Source organism: Anguilla rostrata, chromosome 16, assembly GCF_018555375.3.
Source record: "Anguilla rostrata isolate EN2019 chromosome 16, ASM1855537v3, whole genome shotgun sequence".
NCBI lineage: Eukaryota > Metazoa > Chordata > Actinopteri > Anguilliformes > Anguillidae > Anguilla > Anguilla rostrata.
The window spans coordinates 27,708,710-27,735,244 of NC_057948.1; the positions used below are offsets into that span (position 1 = coordinate 27,708,710).

Below are 26,535 nucleotides of genomic sequence, written 5' to 3' on the forward strand. Positions count from 1 at the left end.
CAAGCTCCATTGCTTTGGTTACTCAAGGAACGTTACACTTGTTCAGCTGCATGGCAGTACAGTACATTGTGTCAAAATCACATGTAGTGTTAGGTGCTGAACATTTGCCTGGACTGGAAGCTTCTGGGCGAAGAAATAAGCGAGCGTACATTCTGTATGCGGCAGTAGAACGCTTCATGAGGTGCAGGCAGACCATAGCTTACACATGCTAAACCAACGCCACACACAGAAAAGTACACAGGCCGGCGGCGCAGAGCAAAGGCAAATACGGCTTCTGCTCGTCCCCTGGCCCTGGTGGCGGGGCGAGGGGGCAGCGTCCGTCCGCACACGCGTGTGCTGCAATACACGGACAGCCATTACAGGGCCCAGAGCAAACACGGGGAGCTCGGAGGCAGACAGTGTTGTCGCATGCGCTGCTGCGGCGGACATGATGAACCCTACCGCCTACCGGCATCTCTCACCCCAAAAATAATGGAATCTATGACAAAGCATCGGCCCAAGAGCCGGTCACAGGGAAAGAGTGGCAGGGCCACAAATCGCCTGTCAGAATTCGGAATTTTATTACCCCACCTATCAGTGCAAAAAATAAAAAATAAAAACAAAACTTGCAGCCTCACTTAGTGCATTATTTCTTGTTATGTTTTCTTTTCTTTCTTATATCTGCTAAAGCATTATTGTATGGTGTTACATATGTATATATATATAAATAAATACATTTGGACATGTAATGGGGGAGAGTGGCAGGAGGGAGAAGCAATAGCATGTCAAAAAGCATTGTCTATGGGGTTTATGTGTTTTAAAAAAAAGGTGAGCTAAGACAGCATGGTGGAGGTACATGGAGATTCTGTTTCTGGAAGGCGGGGCGGTCGAGTTCAAGGCCAGAAAACAGTGCGGTGACCCCAGGGTCTGACTCGAACTGTAGGAGACATGGAGCACGGTGGGGAGGGGGGGGGGGGGGTGCCTCGCTGTGTCGACCCTCAGGCAGTGCAATGGGACCCAGGGGAGCCTGGGGTCAGGAGAGCGCCCTCCAACCCCCACGTATTACTGTGTCATTTAAAGCCGCGGAGCACCTATTTCCTCCAATAAAAACTAATAACCTTTTCTGTCGGAAATCACTGTAGCCTTCAAGTGTTGTACCAGGGGCTCTGGTGGACGGGCTGTAATTGCTGTGCTAGACTCCCCTTGGTTTATTTTTGCCGTGTTTAGGATTTTTTTTTCTCCACCCCTGCCCCCCCCAACCACCAAGCCCTCAATCCTCAATACTCTGCGCCTGATTGCGTGCATTATGCTCAGCAATCAGGCAGAAGCTGTACAGGCAAAAAAAAAAAAAAAAAAAAGACAACACAAGGGCGTTTTATAATTAGAAGCTTTTCTGGGTTGTTAGAGTTTAAGTTTGATTCCCGAATCGGCGAAGAGCGCGCCGCCGGAGCGAGGGTTAGCCCGGCGAGGCGGAACATCCCGGTCGTCGTGTCGACCGCGAGCGCGCGCGTGTGACGCCGAACTCGCGGAGCGCGTTTCGGGGCTCGGGCCCGCGGGTCTTACGCTCTTAGGCCTGTTAAACAGCTCTTCCAGCTCAGGATTAGAGGGGTATCGCCGCGGCTCTTTAGTCATTAGCGGTTAGCCGTTCGAGAGACGCGCCGTTTCCGCGTTCTCGGCTTTGAACGCCGTCGGCCCGTTCTCTGAAATGGAGTCCACGCTAAATCACCGTGAGAGGCGGCCATCCGTGCTTTCGTGTTTTAAAAAAAAAAATCTGTTTACTTTTGATCGTTATTTGTTCCTGCTAAAATTATAATAATTTTGTTTGACGTGCTGACAACGCAGGTGTTCTTTTTCTTCTTGGATTTGGATAAATTGGATTAATCAAAGCAGAAGGAAAATTAGGGATTCAGTAGACCACTGTTTTTTTTTTTTCATTTTGTCTATGAAATATGCCTCTTTGTGAGGATGAGCATGTCTGAGGAGAGAAGATTCTCCAGTGATCTGTGTTTTACTCCCTAGTGTAAAAGAATCATTTTTTTCCCATGCAATGCGAATGAAAGAATGGCTTTGAATGGAACATCTTTCCAGTAATTAATTCCATAACAGCTCGTGTTACAGAAACTGGAAAGGCGGAAGTTTCATGCAAAAGCCTTGTAATGGCTTTACAAATGACGACAGTGTCTTTGTTAATACCATCATTCACAGGAGATCTGTGGAAATTGTGCTTTTATTTTCATGACTCACCTTCTTTGATTCGTGACAGTTGGGGAGGCATTGTTTTTCCTTTTCTTTCACAAAATAGATTCAGACTTGGCTTACAGTAACTGCTCTTGATTGTTTAAACAAAAGAGCAAGGAAATGCTATGCACCACATTCATAAAAGCATTTTCATTCTAAATTGTAGGTTTTTGGTAGTGGAGAATGTGTGACTGTGTCTGTTTCTGCTGCAACAATACTGCTGCAGCCTACCATTTCACAAATGTGAGGAGGCACACCCTTACCTACTGTGGGACTGTCTGTTGACTAATGGACTACACTACCCATGGACACCTACTCCTTTTTAAACTACAAATTGATTTTATTTTTATTAACTATCTCTTACCTCTCCTAACAATTTTTTAAATTACACATTTTGCTGGCTAAAATCTTCTCTCATCATCACCGAGGTCCCCGAAACTCCATTCACACCTATTTGTTCCAACATTTTTTTCCTTTCTTTCACCTCCTTTTCTCGGTTTTAATCACAGATGAAAGAGACAAATGGTTTGGCACAAACTGCCAGCAGTCCCAGATCAATCGGCTCCTTGCAGTAATTAACTATTTGCTAAACTTACACAATTGATTTCCATTTAATGCTTGGAGAGAGGGTTTAAATGAAGACTGATATCGTGGTCTGTGGGGGTTGTGGGGCGGGGGGGGGCGGGGGGGGGGTACGGTAGCTGCACAAAAACAGAAACAGGCGGACCTGATAGATCGGTCCCATTTTTAATTGTGAGGTGAAAAACACAAGTGGAACGTTGCGGCCCTGTTGGGGGACTAATTGAGGCCGGGCCGTGGAAGCCGCCGGCGGCCTCGGCCCCTCTCCCGGCGACGCTCCGGAGATAGCGGCTCTCCTCGGGGAGGGCCTCCTCAGGTCAGCGCCGACGCCGTGGCGGGAATCCTGTCCTGGCGCCAGCGGGCAGGCACGGGCAGCGCCACGCTGCCCACCTGCGGTCTGAGGGGCAGACAGACCTGGAGCGCCCACGGCTACCCCCCGTGTCAGTCTGGAAAATGGCTCGTTTCTGCGGCCATTTTAATTTTATTATTTCAGCAAGGAGGACAGGATAAAATACTAATTATAAAAAAAGAAAATACATAAAGGGCCACCAATTAAACTTGTGAAAACAAAGAGGATGAAAAAAAAGAAAACTATAACACCCAAAAATGGCTTGTTTCCATGGACAGGCCCCATTGTGTGCTCTCCACCATTGTGGAATTACACATGTGTGCTGTTTGTGCTCATATTTCTTATGTCTTTATCCTGAGCATTGTGCACCGCGGAAGTTCTTAATGCGCTACTGTCGTGAGTGTACCGATGTGTGACTTTATGAATAGGCATCTTTCAGAGCTGTTGCTGGACTTTTGTGTTACCCTGGCGAACCGGATGGCCCCTTTTTATGAATTTCCCTTCAGTCTATGCAAACATATTCAGCCTCGCTCCTACTGCTATTCCAACTCCTGAAAAGAAGTCCTGTGCCTATTCAGCGTGAAGCAGTAGTACTGAGGTCAAGGACGCTGCCCTCTGTAAACAGCATCACTGTAATTTTTTGTTGTTGTGTTGCCTCTGATTCTTACTCTCGTCTGGATAAAGAACATCGTTTTTGATTTATTTATGTGTTTATTTTTTTTTTGGGATGCTACTTAACTTAGCCCCACTGACTCCACTCTGAGCTATGCGTCTTGTAGCGCATATCATCCAGAACTTCATTTGCGTTAAAAAAAAACGGGACATATCTTCAAATCTTATCAATTGCTGAGAACCGGTCTCTGCTTGGCTGCTGTCGCCAATCTCCTCTCTGTGGCGCCCCTCGCCTGTACGCTCGCCCCCTGCTCTACTGTTGTGCGGTGCACCCCAGTGTATTTTGCACTGTGTCAGAAACCGTTCCACCGCTTGTCAGTTCAGTGCATCGCCGAGCGTCTTAGTTTAGGCCCTGTTGCTCGCGAGGCAATGAGCTTGTCTTTAAACTTCAGGAAATCCAATTGGAGACTAATTCACCATAATGGGCTGATCAATACTAATCCGGGGGCCTCTACGTCTCTCAAAAGATACCACCGTAGGTACACTCGCAGCGGCGCGGCTGGGCGGAGCACCGGTGAGATCCGGTGAGATCCGGTGTGCCTGAGACGTGTGTCAGAATGAGGGGGCAGGTCCTTCGCTTGGAGACCATTGGCACTGGAGTCGATTCGGTGCCTCTGCCAGCCGCACGCAACACATGGATTGGTTGCCCTGGGGTTTCCCAAGAAAGAGTTTTAAAGAGCTGGTTAAATGAAATTGCAAAATTGCAGGAAATGAGTAGGTAGATTTTTTAAAGCGGTTTTGTGTTTCGTAGCTTTCTGACATAGCATTACAGTTCACTCTCCTTGTAAACCTAAACTGCTGTCCTTTAAGACATCATTTAGAAAAAAAGTGCTGTCCCTATAACTACTGCAGGATCAATCAATAAACAAGAAGTAAGACTAAAGATGGGGCTCACAGACTGAAGAAACCCTCTGCCAGTTTTATGTGCTTTGGAACAATAAATAAATACTTTTGTGGATGTAACGTGTTAACTTTTTGGTGCCAAGGTGTACAATTGAGCAAGTAAAATTGAATAAAACTTATTAAATCTAGATATTTGTCATGTAAAGGATACGTCTTGGCTATTTAATCTTGTTTAGATCAACGGTGTCCAGGCCTTAAGGGGACATTTACAAGTCAGATGAGAGGGCAGCCGTGCCAAACTACAAAGTCAGATTTGTAGCTCATTGCCTTTCCCTCCCCATTTGCTGACTGGGTATCCAATAGCGGCATGTTTTGTGTGCAAGAGGAGAGCGAGCTGTTATTGGGGCCATAAAAATGTGTTCTCTTCCATCGCAGTGCCACACTGAGAGGTGCCATCGGTTGCCGGACCCCGAAGTAGATGACTGCCAAACTCCCTTGGCCTGGCTGTGACGAACGAGATCTTCCACTCGAACCCAAAGAAATCAGCATCTGTTTGTCCCAAGCCAGTGTCGCAGGAGTGAATTCAGGTCAGTGGCGATCGCCGTCTGGCCAGCGAGTCTTCCTGCAGGCTGTGGTTCAGGGCTGGCCGATGCGCACGTGTTTTCACTTCTTTAATTCTGCTCAGAGAATGACGCGCTTTGTTGATCTGTCCAGACTGGCTCTAATTGCTTGTGAATGGTGGGCCAGTGTGCTGCAGTGTGGTCCTCACTGGAATGTCTCTCATAAGGAATTATGAAAGGGTGGTCTGATTCACAATGGATTTCCATTCTATTTTTATTTATTTTTTAAATTAGCATCATTCCACTCTCAACTGGCAGATATGTGGCATCCATTTACAGTTCTGCATCCCTCATGAGTAAAAATATCGGTCCTGTTCAGATGGACTCTCATCTCCATTTCCCTGTAAATTTATGAAGAGACAACCCCTGGATGCTTCTAGATCCTACCAGTTTAAGACAAGGGAACCTAAAAAAATATTTTTTTTACTGTGAAATCACAGGAATTTTATTTGCAAATGCTCTAGTCTTTTAGCACTTGAGGAACTGAGTTGAATTATTTTGTGCTCTTTTGCTAATATTATTTATATATATGTTAATCTTCAGGGAAAATATGTTGCAAGAAGTAATACACTACTGAAAGACATTAGGTTTAGTCCTGCAATTGCTGTGTATTTCCAGTGATACCAAAGTCATAGATATCCTGATCAGGTGATTTCATAGCTTCAATGGAGCAGCCTGTTTTCAGGTTCTGATATAATGGGGCATTAGTCCATAAAATTGTTTATAAATGTTAATTCCATTATATCTATGTTATGTATGACTGAAGTATATTGGCAGTGATAATGTAAGTAGCTCTTATTAGTTTATGATCCTTTTCCTAGATTAGGAAGAGCTGCACATACATTTTTCATGTGTATGAATTTATATGTGTATGCCATAAAAATAGATTTTGTCATGTACTAGATTAATGGCATTGTTGAGACACATTGTATCAGAAGATTCTTTTACGATTCCTCAGCCTTTCCTGCGTTCCTTCCTCCACTTAATTTGCCCTCTCTCTTCTTTGATGTGAATCCATCCTTCTCTCCTGTACCCCTCTTGCGCCTCCATATCCCGCAACCCCCCTTGCCCTTTTGGTGTGTGTGTGTGTGTGTGTCTGTTTGTGTGTGTGCGTGTGTGTGTCTGTCTGTTTGTGTGTGTGTGTTTGTGTGTGTCTGTGTGTGTGTTTGTGTCTGTGTGCGTGCATGCATGCATGTGTGCGTGCGTGTGTGTGTCTGTGTGTGTGTGCGTGTGTGTCTGTGCGTCTGTGTGTTTGTGTGTGCGTGCGTGTGTGTGTGTCTGTGTCTGTGTCTATGTCTGTGTATGTAGTAAGGCAAATCTCCCCCTCTTTCTCCATCTCTCCCCCTTTCTCCCTTTCTCTCCCCCGCCCCTCTCACTCTCATCATTTTAATAGTGGACCTCAGAGCGGTTGCCATGTCGACCAGCCAGCAAATCACTATGGCAACCGGTCTGTGCGCGGCGAGCCTACTGATTAGGGAGAGATGTCTGGTGTAGCCTGGCCAACAGATTGAAGGAGAAGAGATGTAGAAGTGGGAGTTTTTGTGTGTCTGCCCATTATTTGTGTATTCGTTCGCATAAGATCCGTAAGGCCTCCGCGGATTTTTCTGTTCCATCGCTATCAGCTTCGGCTCGTCCTTTGATATACCACTAAATGTAATACACCTCGCAGAGCTCCATGGTCCGTTTATTCACCGTCCAGAATGAAGCAACATTTTCATTCACTTTTATAGCCTGGTACACTGAGTATCTGGCCATTGAGACTCGGCTGCCGGTAATCAGCCTTTGTGTGGTGCAGGTGACCGCAGGGACCGTGATCATCCCTGTGGATAACAATGTCACCACCACCTCCACTGGACGCTGCATAAATGCTGTGAGATCACAGTGATGGGGCTGGAAGAAGTGTGTGGTCTCTGCGGAAGCGTGGCAGTGCTTGAACAGGCCGGTACTAGGTTCATTCATCGTTCATACCTCTCCTCTACCGATCCCTGTAGCCATTTTGTACCCCAGTGTTATCCCCTACTGAGCTCAGTAACACAGTTATTCCAGTGTGAGGACAGTTTGTGTGTCTGTGCGCGCATGCGTGCATGCACGTGCGTGTGTACATGCACGTGTGTCTGTTAGTGTGTGTGTGTGTGCGCGCGTGTATGCGCACACGTGCGCATGTCCCTCACTGTTGTATGAAACTCAGCGTGGTCTCCGGATGACCGCAGCCTCCCCTATTCTGTCCTTCACCTTGCTCTTTCATCCTCTCCCCCTTTATTTAGCCCTTTGTCCTCTCTCTCTCTCTTTTCAGACCTTTTCCTCACCTCGTTTCTTCTCTCTTCTCCTCTCCCTCTCCCGTCTTCCTCTCTGTGTGCGGTTTGGGAGGGTATAAACCCCGGGCCTGGTGCCGGGGCTGCTGCAGGGCAGTCGGCGCTGCACTCCTCTCTGCTCCGTAAGGGCCAAGGGGGAGCTTTTAAAGAGCTGCACCAGCAGCCAGGACGTTAATGAATGCCGCAGAGGGCAGCTAAAAAAAGTTGCCTCACCTCTGGAGCAACTACACAGGGGCCTTCTCGGTCCTCCCAGATCCATCAATGAAACTAATTACGAAATCTAATTAAAGTGCAACGAGAGAGAGAAGTATCCCTCTATCCTCTACCACTGACCCCAGTCAGCCTGTCATCTCATTCAGGACAGTAATTACAGCTCGTTTATTATTCATTCCACAGCTAAATAAGAGCTTGACATTTCTATAACAATAATAAGGACAGCAAGCAAAAGGAAAAAAAAAAAACTCCACAAACTTGAGACTTGCTAATTGCCCCGGCTTGGAGATTAAATGACTGGAAAAATGTTGTTATTTACTTATTCATATTGTCCAAAAGGATTATCGTCACTGAAACGCACACTGCACAGAATTAGTCTGAAGGTTCAAGGTTGAAGAAGACATGGAATTTTAGTGATGTGCTTTACCCTTGTCTTGCTTGTCCTATTTCTTAAGCATTGATGTATTTCTTAATGAGTGATTTATAATTGAGCGTGTTTTTAATGACACTCTGTCTTTGTTATGCTGGCTGCCTCTGTAGCTCTTAACATAATATTCAATTTAGCCTGTGGCCTCACCTTCTGGAGTGCATTTAAGGAATGCGGCATTCAGTATGCACAAAAGAAGCGGTATCACGTTGCACAAATAAAGCAGGTGAATCTATTAAAAAGGTAACTGCATATTTACAGCAGTCAAGATTCAGTAGCACTCAATGTGTTTTTTTTAATTCATGATGCTTATCTTTAGTTTGCTAAGTCTCCTCCATGTCTTAAAGCCACTTTCATTTTCTGCCTTAGACATCTCTCCCCTCTCCATCCTTGTGGTGTTTATCCTGCTCTCCATCTCTCCTCCCCTTTCCTTTACTCTATCTCATTTTCCCTTATTTCCCTCTGTCCCTTTCTCTTTTCCTCCTGTTTCCCCCTCTCCCTCTCCCTCTCCCCCTCCCCCCTCCCTCTCTGTGTTCTGAACTCTGCTGCCCCTCATTAAGAAAGGGAGCCTCTGCCCCCATTGGCTGGTCTGGGGGTGAGGAATATCACATAATTATGAAGCAGAGATGGCGTTACACTCATCAGAAATTATAGATGAGTCTCCAGGCGCCAAGTCAGACAGAAGGAGAGGGAGACGGGTGACATGGCTCGGGCAGGGGTGGGGGGGTAGGGTTACAGGTAGAGAGGTCAGGTGGAGGGCAGAGACAGGGCCATCCCAGAGTAGTGTTGCCCCTCCCACCCCAAAACCTCTTACCCAGAGGCATCATCCCTTTTAAAGCCTAAGGGTTCTGTCTGGGTGTGGGTGGTTCAACAGCCAGAGCTCCTATAATGTCTTCACTGTTTTCCTGCCTTTTAACCTCAGAGGAAGGGTTTCATTAGATTGCTTAGAACCTATTTGTCAGTTTCCCGGTGCATTTCAAACGGGACGGGGGCTAGATGAAGATTAGAAATAAAGATCAATGGATGCATAAACATAATATGTATTATTATGTATTATTAATAACGTATTATCATATTCTCGCTGTCAGAATGACTTATTAATACTGTTGAAACAAATGAATAACAAGATCTGTAAATTTGATTCAATGGTGATTTTTTTTTCCAAATCAAGCAATGGGTCCTGAGAATAGAGTTTCTCTTGGGCCTTCATCTGTAGTTCTGGATGAAAATGTGCTGTCAGTGTGAATACGCCTCAATTGTTAAAAAAGATGCAAACAGCACCCTGTTCTGAATTCTAGCTGTTTGTGACCTGCTGTCCTACTCTGACTTGCTTAATGCCAAGAAGTGTTTGATTAGCCCTAACTGGCTACTAACAGCTAAAGATGTAGATTTTCAGATGGTGGTATATGCTAATACAAGCATACTCAGCGCAGTGCACTACCTGAACTGGCTTATTCTTTATTGTAATAATTCCGCCCTACCTGACAATGGTTTTCACCAAAGACTTCACTCTGACAACGTAGGCCACACAAATGCCCCTTTTCCCAAAAAAAAACATGCTTTTACAGCTCAAAAAGAGGGAAAGCCTTTATGTGTGCGTCCTCCTACTTGCAGTGTTTTTGTAAATAGATTCTATGTCTAAGCAATGATAGCATGTCAGCTTGTTTTGTTTTATATGGTTAGAGATTAGGGCTAATGTGGGCTAGCTGATCTGGGATCAGCTCTTGGGAAAATATTGAGAACGTATTGAGAAATATTGAGCACTGTAGGGTTTAGGGATGGCTGAGGAACCAGGAAATACCATGTTTATTCTCACATGTGTAAAAACTTCTCAGACAGAATAATTGGAAAGAGATGGCCAGGCATGAGCGAGAGAGAAAGGTGGAGAGACATAGACCAGAGAAAGAGAGAGTGAGAGAGAGAGAGAGAGACCCCACCCCCCCCATCCCCCGACCCTCACATGCCTTCCCATACCATGCCTTCCAGCCAGTAGCCCAGTTTCCACGCCGCCTATTTTCCGACGTGACACGTGTCGTCAGCCGCCACGACTGATAGCTGTCACCCGCGCCGAGCGATGCATTATTTAGGGCGGGGTGCGGAACCCAAGATCCCTTGGTGGGGGACTCACTCTCACCCTCCACGTTAATTGCCCGGCACTCTAATTTCCCCCAATCAAGGACTCGCTGATCGGAGCACCTGTATGAGGTCAGATGTGAAGAACTGGAAGGTTTGGAAGCAGGGTCAGCTGACAGTATACGGCAGTGTTGTATTTTTGAAGAGGCTCTCCTAGGCCAGAGGATGCTTTTGTGCACACACAGTGGCATCTCAGAGATACTAGGCGTAGAGTTACAGAATGACCGGTGTAGTGAACAGGCATGTAACCAGAAGTAGCATGCACATTTAAGCCTTTTCAAACCTTTTATTATTATGCTTTCAAAATGTGGACTTTAGATGGGCCTTGTCTTAGCACTATTGCTATAGAATATAAAAAATGAAATGAAACTATTCACAGAAGAGCACAAAGATAACAGGGTCACAGAAAATTAATGTATTGTTTGGTAAGTAAAAAATAACATGATGTTACTTTGCGATGCTTATAAGTAGTTTGATTGTTCTTTATTAATTTAAACAGAGGTTTATAGATATGACATGAGAGAAGGCTACAGTACTGTAATGAATGATTCCAATCAATAAAGGATTAAAATGGCTGTACCATCACTTTTACAAACATTACAGGGTTCGGGACTAGCTTGATTCCTCGTGTGTTTGTGTTTGAAGTTCAGCTGTACTTCCCAGCCTTTCTAGTGTAGCCCATAACCACCTTTAGCCTTGCGCAGTTAGGAAGGCCTTTAAAATCAGAAATGTGTTTGTTTAATGACCTCCAGCCCTGACTCAAACACACACACACACACACACACACACGCATAGACACACCATGTACGTTTACATACACCCCTCCACCTTCAAGGCTGTTGGGCAGTGCATGAGTGATGTGTCCCCAGGGGGGTGATATTTTATAGTTTGTGTCCATCAGTGCTATGGCCTGGGGCGGCGGGGTTGACAGTAAGTGCTCTCAACATCAGTGACACTGATTCATCTCAGCCGTGACACAGATGAGAGGAGGAGGGGTGGAGGTGGAGGCGCAAGGGGGACGAGGGGAGTGAGGGGAACAAGGAAACAGGGAGAAAACTTACAGGGGAGGTTGTGGTCGTGTATCTGAACATGCGCAACACAGCAAGCCAGTTCTGCACAGGCTTTCAAAGTGTGAGTGTGTGTGTGCGTGTGTGTGTGTGTGTGTGTGTGTCGTGTGTGTGTGTGTGTGTGTGTGTGTGTGTGCGTGTGTATGCGCATGTGTGCACGCGTGTGTGAGTGTGTGTGTGTGTGCTCTCACAACACAGTCTTTCGGGAACTGAAATTATGCTTTATTTTATTCTGTTAAGTGTATGCCATTACCCATACCAAGGGAAAGCACAGAGCTGAAGTATTAGCTGGAAGTGTATATGCAATTGGCCATTGTTGAGGCAAAAGCCAACGGATAATAAGGATTTGAATCTTGGCCACCAGGGTCCGAATTGTAAGCAGTAAAATGTGTCACCTCACCCTGACAATCCTATTTTTTCACGTGGGTCCACTCTCATTTTTTCTTGTCAGCGAAAGGTAATTTGCCATATTGTGATTCAGTCAGAAAGCTCAGCAGCGAGGCGCCTGATAGGTTGCCCCTTTCCCCCTCGCCCCCCCCTCCCCCCAGCCCGCCCCAGTCTGTCCCGCTGCCCCCATCACTATACACAGGGGCTGAAAGAGGCACCCCTCCACCCACCCCATCTCCATCCCAACCTGGCTGCTAAATTAGATAAGCGAGGCTGTGCGGCAGCGCTTCTGATTAATAAAAGATGCGCCGGTCCCCAGGGTGGCCTTTTTGAAGGGCCCGGGGACCAGGGACAGACAATGGCATCTGCACTCGGCACAATGGACAGGAAACAGGAACGGCAAGTCATCAGAATACAACATCACAAGAGCCACGTCTTTGTAGCCCATACGTGCGGTACGCATGCCTTGTAACGGCATGGAATTTTAAAAAGGAAATCTAATATATTAGTAATTTAACACACATCCATGTATAGATGCGTTGTCTGATATTCTGACTGTCTGCTGTTTTCCAGTTTTGGCTTCTGAATTGCACTGCATAATTATCCACCCATAATGCTTTTTCATTTTTGCATGAAGGCACTCGGTCTAGGACATAGCCTTTGGAAACGGAGTTATCTTCGCATTTTTTGCATTTGATAGTTTTTGTACTGCAGAATGCTTTTTTGAAGTGACATGGCTGCAAATGAAAAGAGATGACGAAAGGTCAATTTATATCTTATTTTGTAGAATAATATGTAAATGTGTGTGTATAGCTGCATCACACAAGCACATTTTCATCTTTTGTGGTCACCATTGAGGATGATGCTTTCGAGTGGAAGCAGGCATATTGCGGGGAGCTGTGGAGGTTGCGGATGTTGTCATGCAGACTGCCTCTGTAGGTTACTGCATGTCGTCCTTTCACTCTACTCCTCATCAAGCTCATCCTACAGTAATGGCTTTTGTTACTGTGAAGATTTTTTTTTCTTCTTTTCCTTGTGCTTACAAGATAGATAACCTAGTTCTCGTTGCCAAAGGAGAAAAAAAGAGTACAAGAATTATACTGTCTTTATGTGAGTGCTTACCAAAGGGAACATTACATTAATCACATTTGGTATTTACAACTTGAGTGAAGCGTAAAGGAAACATTACATCAAGATATTTTTCTGGTGAACCATTGCATTGATGCTTACAAAGTAGGCTGAGAGACAGACAGACAGACAGACAGACAAGCGAGGATTTCCAGTCACAGACCCAAATACACAAATTCATTCAAGTAGAGATAACACCCCATCCCCCACCCTACGCTGTTCCTGTGCTGCTTGCACTGATTGCAGCATGGTTCAGGGACATGGGGGTGTCTGTCTTTAAAGAACCCCCACCCCCTGTTGTGACAGAACAAAAGTGGGGCGCTTCTAATTTTCTGCAAGATGATAGCAGTCATATTAAAGTGAGAAAGGTCAGAGGTCAGCTTGGAAGGTTGTGATTGGCTGTGCACAGTCTGCTATGACATTTCTGTCTTCCGTAAATAAATTGAACCTTTCAAGTACATTTTGTCAAACAGGAAATTGGAGCGAGCACAATTCAGTTAATTCAGCATAGGGGTCCTGTATATTCATGCTAGATCAGTTTAATTGATCCATTGAATATATCTTCCATGATATTTCACAGCTAAGTTCACATTTCTTCAGCTCAATAATGTACATTTTACAGTTTTTTTCCCCAGAATGTTCCCTTTGTTTTGTCTGTATCTTACTAATTCATGTCTAGAATGCATGCATGTGCATATAAATGTGTTTACACACACACACACACGTATATATATATACTGTATATACATACATGCATAATATGGATCAGCACAGAAAATGGAAGGGGCAAGTGATTACTGAACAAATAAATCAATTATATATATTCCATAATGTTGCACTGTTGTGTAGTGCTAAGACGCATTGTACAGTGTATAATGCGAATGTGCAACACTATGGAATTGATTTAATTGTTTTGTAAATACTTGCCCCTTCCATTTTCTGTGCTGACCTGTAGATATGCCACATGGATAGTCTGCTCTTATTTTTTCAATTTGTGGTATTTGTGATGTGACCTTTAAAGGTTGCTCTGACATCCCTGTATATCATATTTTACAATAATTTGTAAGTGTATTCTGAGTGGCAACAACAACAACAACCATCATCATCCCCATCATAACTATATAGAGATAAAAAAATCAAAGTATTTTATTTAATGGGACAAAATCGGTTGCATAAAATGAATACGGTTTACAAGTATGATCCTGCAGTGCAAAAGAAAAAACACATGATCAAAGGCAACTTCTTCTGTACCTCCACATTATCCTGACTTGCACGAAACTGCTTTGTGTGGAAAGAAAGCTGTCCTTACATCACATAAGTTGTAATTCCAGCCCCAAAAAATCCTCCAGGTCCCGTAGGCAAGCATTTCACTGGTTTCCATTCCCGAATTTGCACATTGATTTTATCACCTCCATCGCCACCCTCCTCCCCTCATAGATTTTGTATATAGATAGAGGTTTTTGTTAAAACTTATCTTGTTCACAGAAGACAGACTGAGATGGAAACACACACGCATGCACGCACACACTCAGGCACACACACACACACACTCACAAGCACACACACATCTAATCCATCAACCTGGTTATGAATGTGCAAACCCTTCACAGTGTATTGCAGACGTTTTACTGACATGCATGGCTAGAAAATATTTACTGAAACAGGACTGAAATTTCCTCTTTCTCCTTGTACATACTAATACTAATACTGTAGCTTATTCTTCTGCCTAGTTGGCTTTGCAGAGGTTAGGTCAGAATTGTGTTCACTGTGAACTGTGTTCTTGGATAGAAATAGCTGTACAAAATAAGTATCGTACCTTACTGAACCTGTGTTCAGCAGTTGTCTATGACCATGAAATGCACTTTTTGTACATCGCTTTGGATAAAAGCGTCTGCCAAGTAAATGTAATGTAATGTAATGTAACATACGTAGGAACCACACAGCTGAAAGGTCTTGAAAAAAGTGATGACCCTAAGCACCTTTCATTGTAGAATAATTTTAAAAAAAGTAATTAATAAGATTAACATACATAGCCTAAAGTATGTATAAAGAGAATGTGCATTTTTCTATACTGGTATTTCTTTAAATAGATGATTTAAAGAAAAGTATATAAATAGACAAGTTTCAGGATTTCAGCAAACATGTAGGTCCTCAACATCCAACATTCAAAGTCCAAAATCTTCTTAAAAAATAAAAAAATTGGATGATCTCAATCGATGATCATCCAATTTTTCAGTCTAAAGCTGGACCACTGTAGTTTAATAGCAAATGAAATCTGTTTTTTTATTTTTTTAAATGTATTTAAGAAGTACCTCACTTTGGAGGGTTGTGTCACGTTTCAAAAAGCTGTCCTTCTCCGATCCTTACATTCCCTCGCTCTTGCTGAATCACTGGTGGCCTGTCACTCACGGCACGAGTCAGGCGGGGTGGGCCTTGTTTTGGGCCTGGAGGTAATTACGGCGCATTAGAGCACGGCAAAATAAATTTGCAACGCTGCTAATTGTGTGATCGCAAAAACAATAACTCAGCGTGTGCCCAGGGGGCATGGGAGGGGACGGGAGCCGGGGGCGCCGGGGAGGGTGGGCAGGGGAGCTGGCGCCGGGCCAGAGGATGACACCATTGCCATCAGTCGACTCCTGCCACCACGTACATCGCCAGCGGGCTTCGCATCCTCCCATTCGGAAGCACGCGCCCCATTCTGAGTCTCAGTCTCCACCGCCAGTGGCCCGAGACACTCCCCCAAAGAATACATCGCTGCATTAATGTACATTAATAAATAATTACACAATTTGGATAGACTTGCTTTGCCTTTTGGAAGTAAAGCAAGTGAAGTGTCCCGAGTTGGCGTGCTGTTCATTTTGCCCTGACCCGCTGCGGACCGCACGGTTTGAAAAGGGCCATACCTAATCAGATTCTCTGCCCTGTCTGACGAGAGCCAGGGCTGTGAAATCCGCTATAAAAAGAGCAATATCTCTTTGTAGGCCCTCGCTGGCTGTACCCCGGGGCGCGCGGCTCTCCTGCCTCGGCCCACTTCCTGTAGCCCCACTGTTAGAGCGCTCTGATTCTGTTTGTTTCCAGAGGCAGGGAAACTGACGCCGCTGTCTGTGTCACGCCTCCTCACAGGGTCAGTTCCGCTGCGCCAGGAGGACGTTTGAACGCGGACGGAAGGCTCTCCCCCGGCTCCCCCGGTACGTTAGATCGCTTCGCTCCCGAACAAAACTCCTGTAGATTCTGGCTGCTGGATTGTTTATTTATTTATTTATTGTTTATACAGCGAAGGAACCCTAACACTGATTCTTTTGGGTTTGCAAACCATTTTTTGTCACTTTATTTTCATCCGTGGTTTATATTTGATTATCTGTTTTATTTTAATTGAAATGTTCCAGTTCGACAGGAGGATATATAGTCTAAGGAACATCAGCCTTTAACACAAATACTGCAAACTCACCTCCTAAACCCCAATTCTGTCATTCACAAAAACATATCAACTGAGGCATGATGAATTATTATTATTATTATTATTATTATTATTAGTAGTAGTAGTAGTAGTAGTAGTAGTAGTAGTATTAGGATTATTATTATTAGTATTATTATTATTATTGTTGTTTCTTTAACTGTTTGTGCAGCGGCATGCAGACACGTGAGTGCTTCTGTGCAGGAAGGTTAAACAAAGAGTGTGTGAAGTGATGAGGAGTCTTAGCGCACCAGGATATTGCTGCCGCAATCGAATTAGATCTCAGAGGCCCAGTGATCAGCCCCCTCCCCCTCCATTGCTCCATGTTCAGCATAATCACTGATTTCATGCATGCATTTACACAAACAGCACACACTGACACATGCGCTGGCCTTGTTCTCCTAGCCCACTCCTCCCCCCCTTCTCCATATCCCCTTTCTTTCTCTCTCCTTCTCCTTATCAGTCTCTCTCTCTCTCTCTCCTTCTGTTTGTCAGTCTCTCTCTCTCTCTCTCTCTTTCTTTCTCTCACTACAACAGTATCATTACCACCAGTTATTCTGATGTAAACTTCCGATATAAACAATGGATATGATTCCCAGCTGCTGACATCCAAATAATTTTAACAGCTTTCTGAGCCTAAACAATCCAGCCCGAAGTGACTTCTGCACAGTTGGCCTCTGTTTTATTATTCAGGGTATAAGTGGAGTGCAACACAATGGCTTTTAACATTCCCTGCTATTGTCCGCCCTCAAAATAAGCTTGTTTGACAAAGAAAGCAGTCCATTGGTGCTGACGTTATTAAAGCCGCTTTTATTGTAGAGATTTGCTGGTACTCGCCTCTCCGCCCTTCATAAATATCAGTAAAAAGTGAAGCAGAATGAAAATATTGGAATATCAAAACGCTGCTGATTGCATTAAGTATGAAACATTAATTTATTGTTTCATTCTTTACAGCACATAATTACTGAAGTTCACCCAGCTTCTCAGTAATGCTGGCATTGCTTTTCAGTTAGGTGCAAGGTCTCCACTGAGTGCCTTCTATTTACAGACATTCATCCTGCAGTAGAAATGCAGTTTGTAAATGCCCATACAACCTTAACTGTAACTTTTTTTAGGACCACTGCACAATGATAGAAAAGAGTGCATTCCCCTCTACTCTTATCCTGTTGTATGTCTATTTCAGGTTTTTTATTTAATGAACTAGTTGAGTTGCTTTGGTCTGTAATATTGTGAAAAGGTCAAATTGCAAGGTTTGCACAGACTCATTGTGTGTGTATATTCGCATGTGTGTGTGCCTTTGTCTGTCTGTCCGTTTGTATGTATATTCTGCGTTATTGGAGGCTACTCATCACCTACAGAAGCTCAACGTGGTTTAAGCAGTGACCACACAAAGAATGTGTTTGACCGGCTCTATTGCAAGTGACCCATGGTCCAGCGCTTGGTTTCCCCTTAAAAAAGAATCACTAAAAAGCAGCCTGTTCAGTTCTCCCTCTGTCACAACACCTTTATTCTTACACCCCGTTTTTTGAAATTGTCTTCAGCACAGCAACAGGGGCGCATTTGTTATTTTTTTTCCCTTGAAGTCTCCATGTTGATCCCTCTGGGTCATGTGATTTGTGCAAGGCTGCTAGTCCCCTCATCCAGGGTGGTGCTGTGGTGTTCGTTACGGCTGTAAATCCTGTGTGATGCATTGTGGGATTTGTCATTGTCACCAGACAGCATAGAAACAAAGCCTCTTGCCGTGGTCTTCCCTCCTGTTCTCGTATCCACTCCACTGGTGTGACCCAGCACCCTCTGAACCCATTCAGAAGTACCTTTGTGACAAAGGTGAATTCATTCCACAATGAGAAATGGGAATTAATTCCTCCAGTATCTGTGTCCAGCAAACTCCACTTGTAAGGACAAGAAAGTGTCAAGAAAAAAAAAGTGTAGTCCCAGATTTAAACATGTCTCGGACCGTCCTTGTTCCCACTGTTGCCAACAGAACATCCAACAGAGTTTTTCCTTCTGTTTTTCTGTATTCCTTTTCTGACACGCTATCCCATGCAGATTCTGCTGATCTCAGAATCTCAGAAATGTTGTCTTGTCACCAGGAACCCTGTTGTCTGTAGTAGTCACCATTTTCAGGGTCCCGTTATCTTTGGCTGCCCTGAGTTCATGGGCCCCTGACCTGCCTCACAGCCGAGGAGAAGATCCCGGAGATATGACCACTTCCTACTGTTCTCTAGCTGTCACAAGCTTTAATCCATAGCACACATATTCTTACTGTGCCCAGTGTACAAACAGTGTAGTACATGCAATATGTAAACATACTGTGCATACAAAGTAACAGGCCAGCACAGGTAGATACAAAACAGTTTTACCACTGACAAGCAAACGGCAGTCACCTGCTACCTGACCCCCCCCCCCCCCACCTCCTTCTTCTGCAAAACGCAAACACATGCACCTGACCTGACCCAGTGCAACCTACCTTAGGCACAGTGTGCTCCCCTTTCTATTGTGGAGATTTGTGTTGGAATCCTTGCAACTCTCACTCCTAGTGTCTGGTTCTTCCTCCATCTGTCACTTCTCTGGGAATCGCACACACACACACACACACACACACGTGCGCACACACACACACATGCGCTAATAGCTGCAGAATTCCTCTCGTTAGTCGCCCCCCCCCTCCCCGCCTCCTAACGAGAAACCGATTGCATTGCTGTTCCCCCACGTTCCCAGTGGCCTCGCTCCTTCCCTCCGCATCTCCACCTCCTTCTCTCCGTCTGTATCTCCGAGATCCCCTTCTTTTCCCTTCCACCTCTTCTCCCTCTCTCCGCGGTTGCAGCCTCTCTCTTCTCTCTCTTCTCTCTCTCTCTCTTTCTCCCTTTCTTCCTCCTCTCTGCAGCCTCTTTTCTCTTGCTCCTCCCATCTCTGAGCTGCAGGCTGTTCTGGGTTTTAGACGGATCGCTCACACAATGGTTGATCAATACCGGTATTGATCCGCTGGCAAAATGTTTATAAATTCATCCCGGGCAGCTCTCTCCGTAGCGCTGGGGAGACGGGGAGAGGCTGGCGGAGTCGGGGACCAGTGCCATTCGGGCACGGCGAAGGAGGCAGGGTGGCCCCTGATTGGTTCCCCCGTCTGCCCGCCTTGGCAGAGGGAAGCGTGGCACGGAGAGGCTCCGTCTGCCTTCGTCATTGTTCCCTGCGCTTCCCGGCTCTCTCGGCGAAACTTTCCGCGCGGCAAGCCTCGCCGTTTAACCTTTTCGCTGCCAGACGCTGGCTGCCAGCCAAACGGCAACACCACCCCCCTCCTGCCCCCGCCCCCGCCCCGCGTCCCAGAGCGAAAGCTCAATTTGCATAAATTAGCGAGACGCAGGCAGTGCCAGTCTCTTAACGAGTGCCTGTCACTCGGTCTGCTCTCCTCCACCTCCGTGCGCACGCGCGGCTGGCTGCGCCCGCTACGCCTGGCCGCCTGGCCTCGGCGTGCCGGCCGCTGGCCCTGCCCACCGGGGTTCCTCTGGAACCCACCTTCACCCGGTGACAAGGGCACTCCTGTGCATGTGAGGACTTCCATAAAGGAGGAGCCAGGAGATAACCACTGTGCCGTTGGTCTCGTTGCCCTGTGTAGGAGTTCTTTCGGATCTGATGACTCGATGCGGTGACCTTGCCAGACACACTCAGCGCTCATCAAGAGATGCATACTGTGGTCTACATTCACTCTGTGAAGCAGCGCTTTCCTGTATAACATGTGTTAACATCACTGCGTAGTATAAATGGCCATTGACACTGGTAGGGTGTGAATGGGCATGTAGTGGCTGTAGAGTGTGAAGACCAACAGCGCTCTTGAACTTGATTCTGTGATGTGGCATGAGAGATTGAGCTTTTAGCAGCACAAACAAGCAGCTATTTTACTGGGACTTTAACTAGAAGGCAGACTTAACCTAAACATTGAGCTCTCGCAAGCTGAGTCACGCTAAACCAGTTGGGTGGCGGGGCAGACACGTGTAAAATGTGCGTGAAGTGCGTTCGGTTTCTGCTTTGCAGTAACAGTGGACTTTACCAGCTGGAGCCCAGCTGGGCCCCAGCTGGGAGCGGCAGGAAGGGCGGGTCCATCCTGGGCGATCCACCCAAGGCCCCTCCCACTGGAACTTGTGGCTCGCCCTGGCCCCGCCTCCTCTTGGCTCATGGTCCCCAGCTCTTGACGCAGGCCCAAAACCGCACGGTCTGCGGCAGCACCGCGGCGGCGTGTCGTCAAGCGAGAGGTTCTCTAATTAACGTTGTGTTTTTAATTAACTGCGGCAGCTACTTGTCCCCTTGCTGATTGCTGGAGGAACACAGAGCTCGTTACTTCTTTTTTTTTTTCGTCCTGAGCAGGCTTTACCTTGAAGCCCTAGATTTTTGGTCCTGGTTGGCATTCCTCCAACCAAGCAAAGTAAAAAAAATTTTTTTAAAAAGCCATGGTGCATTATACAGGAGGAATGGGCTTGTATTTCAGAAAGTGCTCACAGAGCGTTTAACCGATTGTTTCCCCATTTGTGAGTCTCTTGACTCGCCCGACACAAGTTCCGTTCATTGTCCCGGCGTTCTTCCGAATCCGGTGATGTTTGATCCCCGCGCGCGGCTCATTTCGCGGGTGTCTCCCGGTGCCGCGGCCCCTTGGCCTCCACGAGGAGTCGGCCCTCCACTCCAGCGCTGGGGGAACATGGCGGTGAACGGGGAGAAGAGGGGCGTGCGTCTGACCCCGGCCCATTAGCTCCCCGCTCTCGTGTGGAGTGCGTGCGCGCGCGGCTTTTTGGCGGAGTGCTGTGACTGAGAGGATCCCGCTCCCCCCCCCCTCTCTCTCTCGACGGACGAGCCGCGTAAGAGGGCGCATTATTCCACAAGGGGCCGGGGCTCAGGGCGAACGCTTCACATGGAAATCAATTTCGGCTCAGGCAGCGGAACCAAACAAAGACCCCGCGCCCCTTTCACAGGAGCAACCTTTTTCCTCGTCTCTGACGGGGAATTTCCCCTTCTCCCTTTTCCCTCTCTTCTTTGGGCGACTCGTTACTTGCGGCAGCCCGCATTTTGAATGCAGGCCGCGTAGAGCCAATGATTCAACGCGTGTGAAGTTTAAATAGAGCCCAGCAGCTTTAAAAAAAAAAAATGAAAAAAAAGTGCCGTTGTGACACAGATGTTACGGCAAATTAGCATTTTGGTCGTACGGTAAAATGTAAATTATAAACGTATTACTATGTGTGTTGCTTTTAACCACCGTGTCAGTGTTGTGATGAGGTTTTACACTACATGTGTGTGCTGTGGCAGTGCGTGCACGTGCATGCCGGCTGCATTGGCATGTTGGTGCGTATGGAGCAATGCACTGAGACAGCCTGGGGTTCGGGCTCCGAGCAGCACTGGGAGGGGAGGCCAGGGGGCCTCACAGCTGCCTTTTCCCGCTCTCTCTGTCTCTTTGCGCCGCGGACGAGAACACAAGTTAATGCATCTCCTGGATCAGCCTCATTCCTTTTTCTGCTTTTATTGATTTCAGCAAGAAATAGAAGCAGGAAGAAAGAAAGGGCCTTTTCAGGAAGAAGTTAAACGGTCAAGTAGCGGAGAGAGAGTGGCTTTCACCACTTATTGACGAGGTGGAAAAATGTCACTATTATGGAGCCCTTTTCAGGAGATAGTGAGCTGATTGGATGTGTGCCCTCAGGTCAGGGCAGAACGCATTCCTACTCCAGCCAAACAAGCCAATATAAAAGGCCAAAGGAATCAGCTGAACAGGCAAAGGTGCTGCTCTATTGGTGTCCTGCCCATTCAAGCCTGAGGTGAAAGATTGGTCACTTGCTGACGGACGTGGATGCACAGTGTCACTCCCAGCCCACAGCCACACCCCCGCCCCACCCCACGCCAGCCCCTTGCCCTTCAGCTACACGGACAGTTCTGACCCCTCAGCAGTTTACTACACAACAAGCCAAAGTTAAAGAGCTGTATAAGCAATAAACAAGATGATAATAATAATAATAATAATAATAATAATAATAACATACAGTTTGAACATACACTTTGGAAATTAACGATTACAGGGTTCATATGGTTTAGATGTTTGGATATTCAGTGAACTGAATATTAATTGATGTTCTATGATGTTACCTCTTAATTCTTAGCACTATTAATTATATTAACAAATACACACACACAGACATACACACAAAGAGACAGAGAGGGAGACACTTCCTCCGAGGAGTTCAGTAATGTTGAGATTTTTAGGGAAGTTTCTCCCACTGAGGCCCCTTGCTGGTGGCTGAAGAGAGTGTATGCTGTGGCTCGGGCCAGCCAGGTCCGCTGATCCCACGCTGGGCAGCGCTCGCATATTTGTGCCTTATTTAGGGAAGGGAGGGCCAGATTCTGTCCCTTTGGCAGAGAGAGAACTGTATGCCTCGACTAATGGCCGAGGTTCAAACACAAGTCACACAGCCATTGGGAAGTCTGATGTCAAAGCCGTTAATTAGCCAAGCGCAACATCGGCTGGCTCCACCCACGTACATGGCAGACCTCTGATAAAGGTCAGCATACCACAGAGCAGACAGAGGACTGCTTAATACGAGGTGGAATTGTTTCCTTTCCAAAGTGATTTCAGTTTAACTACAACAATGGCTCACTTGTGTTATAATTGATCCGGTTAGCGACTCATAAGAGTGGGATTCTTTGAGATGGGTACATAAAGTATGACGCATGAACAAACTAAACAAAAAAAAATGATTTGGCCTGTCATCTGCCCCAGCATTTTCAGTGTAGAGCACAATGAACACAGACTTGCACATGCTTATCAAAGCACCTCAGCTCTCCCCCCACACAGGAAATCTATTCACGCTCTCAAACATGGATGGTGCAATTAAGATTCATTCAAATTTGCACCAACATATTCATAAAGGTTAGTGGAATGCAAGTTTACACTTCCTCAGATTTAATAACCCTACAACAATTCACTTACATTATAGCAAGGGGAAAACAGACAAAAGGTGTATGCATTAAAATAAGATGCTTTCCTCTAAGCACTTTATTTTATGCATCCTTTAAACACATTTGTTTAAAAAACATTTTCTTTTGGTACGTCTAGAATTTTTTTTGGACCACTCCCATGCATGCATTCACCAGAAATTCGCTCACGTTTTCATTTTGAATGCATAATGTATGTAATGAAACAATATTTCTGGGTGGGGGGTGGAGGGCGGCAGGGGGACGAGGGTGTGCAGTGAATCTCAATGTTGGTCCCTCAGGGCCTCCTGTTTCTATTGCGGCAGTGGCAGGGGGTAAATTAATATGAGGGAGGGGGAAGCTTATCACATCGCCCGTGGCTACCCTCCTCCACAGTCTGGACACCGCCACGGAGCCCCCCTGCCCTCCAGGCCCCCCCCCCAGTCATGACGTCCCAGATTTATACGTGCTAATTTGATGACTCTCCCGTTTCACACTTTCTGTTTTGATGTAGAAACGCGGCGGCAGGATTTAGGGATATAGGCCTCTGGTCTGCGGTCGGCAGGCAGTTGGTCATAATTGGCCCGCGCTGACCTGCTGTCATTAAAAATCAGCAGCTCTCGCGAATGTGGAATTACGGTGGTTTGGGAGGATATGCTTCTTAACCTGCTGTAATAATGTGGGATCTGCGAGCTCCAGCCGCACTCCCTCCCTCCTCCTCCTCCTCCTCCTGGGTGTGTCGGTGGGATTTAGTCGGGGGTCGTACAATGGATGGTCTGATGCTCTCAGCGTTGTGATTGGGTGAAAAAATGCCGTCTCACAAGATGGACGCAGCTTCTGAAGGCCGAAATGACCGTGCACCCGGTTGGGTTGCCTCTGAGCAAACTTTTGGTTCTCTCGTCCGCCGACCAATCGGTGTCCTTCAACATTTGTGCAATTTACGTCATTGCAATCAAAACCTCCCTGTTTTGTTACCATAGGGGTGTGAACAAACCTGTCTTATCCTGTCTGATTTCAAGAAGAAACTCCATTCTGCTGTGCTCGTGTGCAGTTTGAGAATCATTGTGTCATCAATATGCACTTCATGTTCATTCATGATTCTATCCACACAAATATAACACACAGATTTAACTTTTTGCAGCATTTGTGTAAGTGTTGTTCTGTGGAAAAGTTGGCCAGCAGCTTACTGCTGTCTGCTCAGACTGCACACAGAGTGTCTGAGGTTTTATGGGAAGTGTGATTTAGTGTCCCAGGGTACTGATGCCAAATTTTGAGCCTCTGCTTGGAAGCTGGTTATATGTTGTTGGTTTTCTCACCATCCGACACCCTTATGCTTGGCTGCATCCTGGAGTTTCACCAGCAAAGTTTTAATTATCCTCTCACTGTAACACACTGAACATCTTTTCGTTATGGTCATGTTCTCTCTCTCTCTCTCTCTTTCTCTGTGTGTGTGTGTGTGTGTCGGGGATGGGACAATGAGGCTACACAAACAGATGTTGTTGTCTTCTTTTTTCTTGCTTCATGAATGAATGAATAAAAATGAAAACAGTTGATAACATGCAACATTTGGATTTATGTCAAATTTAATATTTGAAAATGGAAGGTAAGAAGGCTGCATGACATGGCTAAAACTGACTACCATTCTGTTCATATAATGTTCGCAATGAACAATGACTGGAACATAATTTTCATCTTTGATTAATTTTTATGGAATGGAAGACAGAGGATAATATCTTCATTTCTCTGCCTGTTTTTAACCCCCACTGTAAAATGCAGCACTGCTCCTGCTCTTTCTGCTCATAATAAATTATCAGTTACAACTGAGTTTCATCCCTTTCATTAAACTTGAATGGTAAACCCTCCAGAGCAAGTCCAGTGCAGTGGATGTAAAATCATGTGTTGAAGCCTAATGGCTGTGCACATAGACCTTGATTATGGCTGTAAAGAATCAGTACATCAGAAGTGTGTTGTAAAGTGCAGTAAGCCCTTTCAAAAAAAAAAGAAGAAGCATTACCTAGAAAGCAAATGTGTATTTAGAGATTCTCAGACAAATAAACCTTTTGCGAAACAACATCAAGCCATTACTGAACTTATTTTGCAAATGAAATGAATTCCAGATCTCAGGGGCATATGCATCCCTCTTCCGGAAGCACAAATTAAGTTTTTTTTTTTTTGCCGAACTTCCCAGTGAAACAGGGTGGAAAGTTGAAGCATCTGTGAAAGTTCTGTTTTACTAATCAGATTAGTAAGCAAGGAAATGCTTTTCCTTTTAAGGCATTGGAAAGCCACGTTTTTTTTTTATTGCCTGGTCATTAAAAAACACGTAATGCGAACACTTTGGCTGTTGACCGCACACTTTTAATATGATCGTGTCACTTTATAATTGGCTCTTCCATGCCACATGTCCCGACTCTGCCTGGCCTGTGGGCCAGCAGTGTATTCTACAGACAGGATGAGGAATGTGTGAAGCATCTTGTAAACATGAGCTTCTGTTTTCCCACAGGCATGAAAAAAATAGAAACCTTGCTTGTGGGATCCTTAGTGCGTGAGCTCACTGAAGGGGAGGAGGCAGTTTTCCTGCAGTTGCGCTTGTGTAGGATGAGGGTGTCTATAAGTGTTAAAGCTTTCGTTAGAGTGTCAGAGTTAAACATTCTTGGTTCTGAGAACGCTGACTGAAAGTATGTGGCTGGGAGGGGCCAAGGTGGAGGTGCTCTGAATTCTACAGGCCTGCATCTGGTCTATCCACAGTTCATTTGTGTTCCCCCCCCCCCCCAACAAGCTTTCATTGGTACAAACTTCTTTTGTTTTTTGGTTGCGTAATCATTGAAGTTCTATGCAGGTTTTGTGAGGCCCTTCTAGACTCTGTGTTTGTCTCCTCCTCCGTCGTTCACCCCACTCACACCTCCATTGAGGACGCATCCTCAAGCATTACCTGCAGAATGTCAGGTGAAGAGGTGAGGTGGTCAGAGATATTGAGAATTGCATTTTTAGCAACATGAATTATTTCATATATATGGTAACAGTAATTTGGCCATGTTATAACAATATTTTACACTGAGTGCACCCCTTAACATGTGAGAACATGTATGGTACTCAATAGTGCAGCTATTTTGTGTGTTTCCTCATTCGATATTTAGCTGTTTTGAACATATAGTTAGAGCTCGATGTAAACACGGAATCATGTGTGGAATA

At 45.7% G+C, this 26,535-nt stretch overlaps 1 protein-coding gene across 2 annotated transcripts in view; it reads left to right on the plus strand.

The window, feature by feature from the left end:
• The window catches only part of zfhx3b (zinc finger homeobox 3b), a 394,727-nt gene that overhangs the window by 182,814 nt on the left and 185,378 nt on the right, over nucleotides 1–26,535 (plus strand). For both annotated transcript variants that reach the window (XM_064312994.1, XM_064312990.1), the window contains 2 exons: nucleotides 5,096–5,247; nucleotides 16,071–16,135. The gene's annotated coding sequence lies outside the window, so the exon portion shown is untranslated. The remainder of the gene's footprint in view (nucleotides 1–5,095; nucleotides 5,248–16,070; nucleotides 16,136–26,535) is intronic.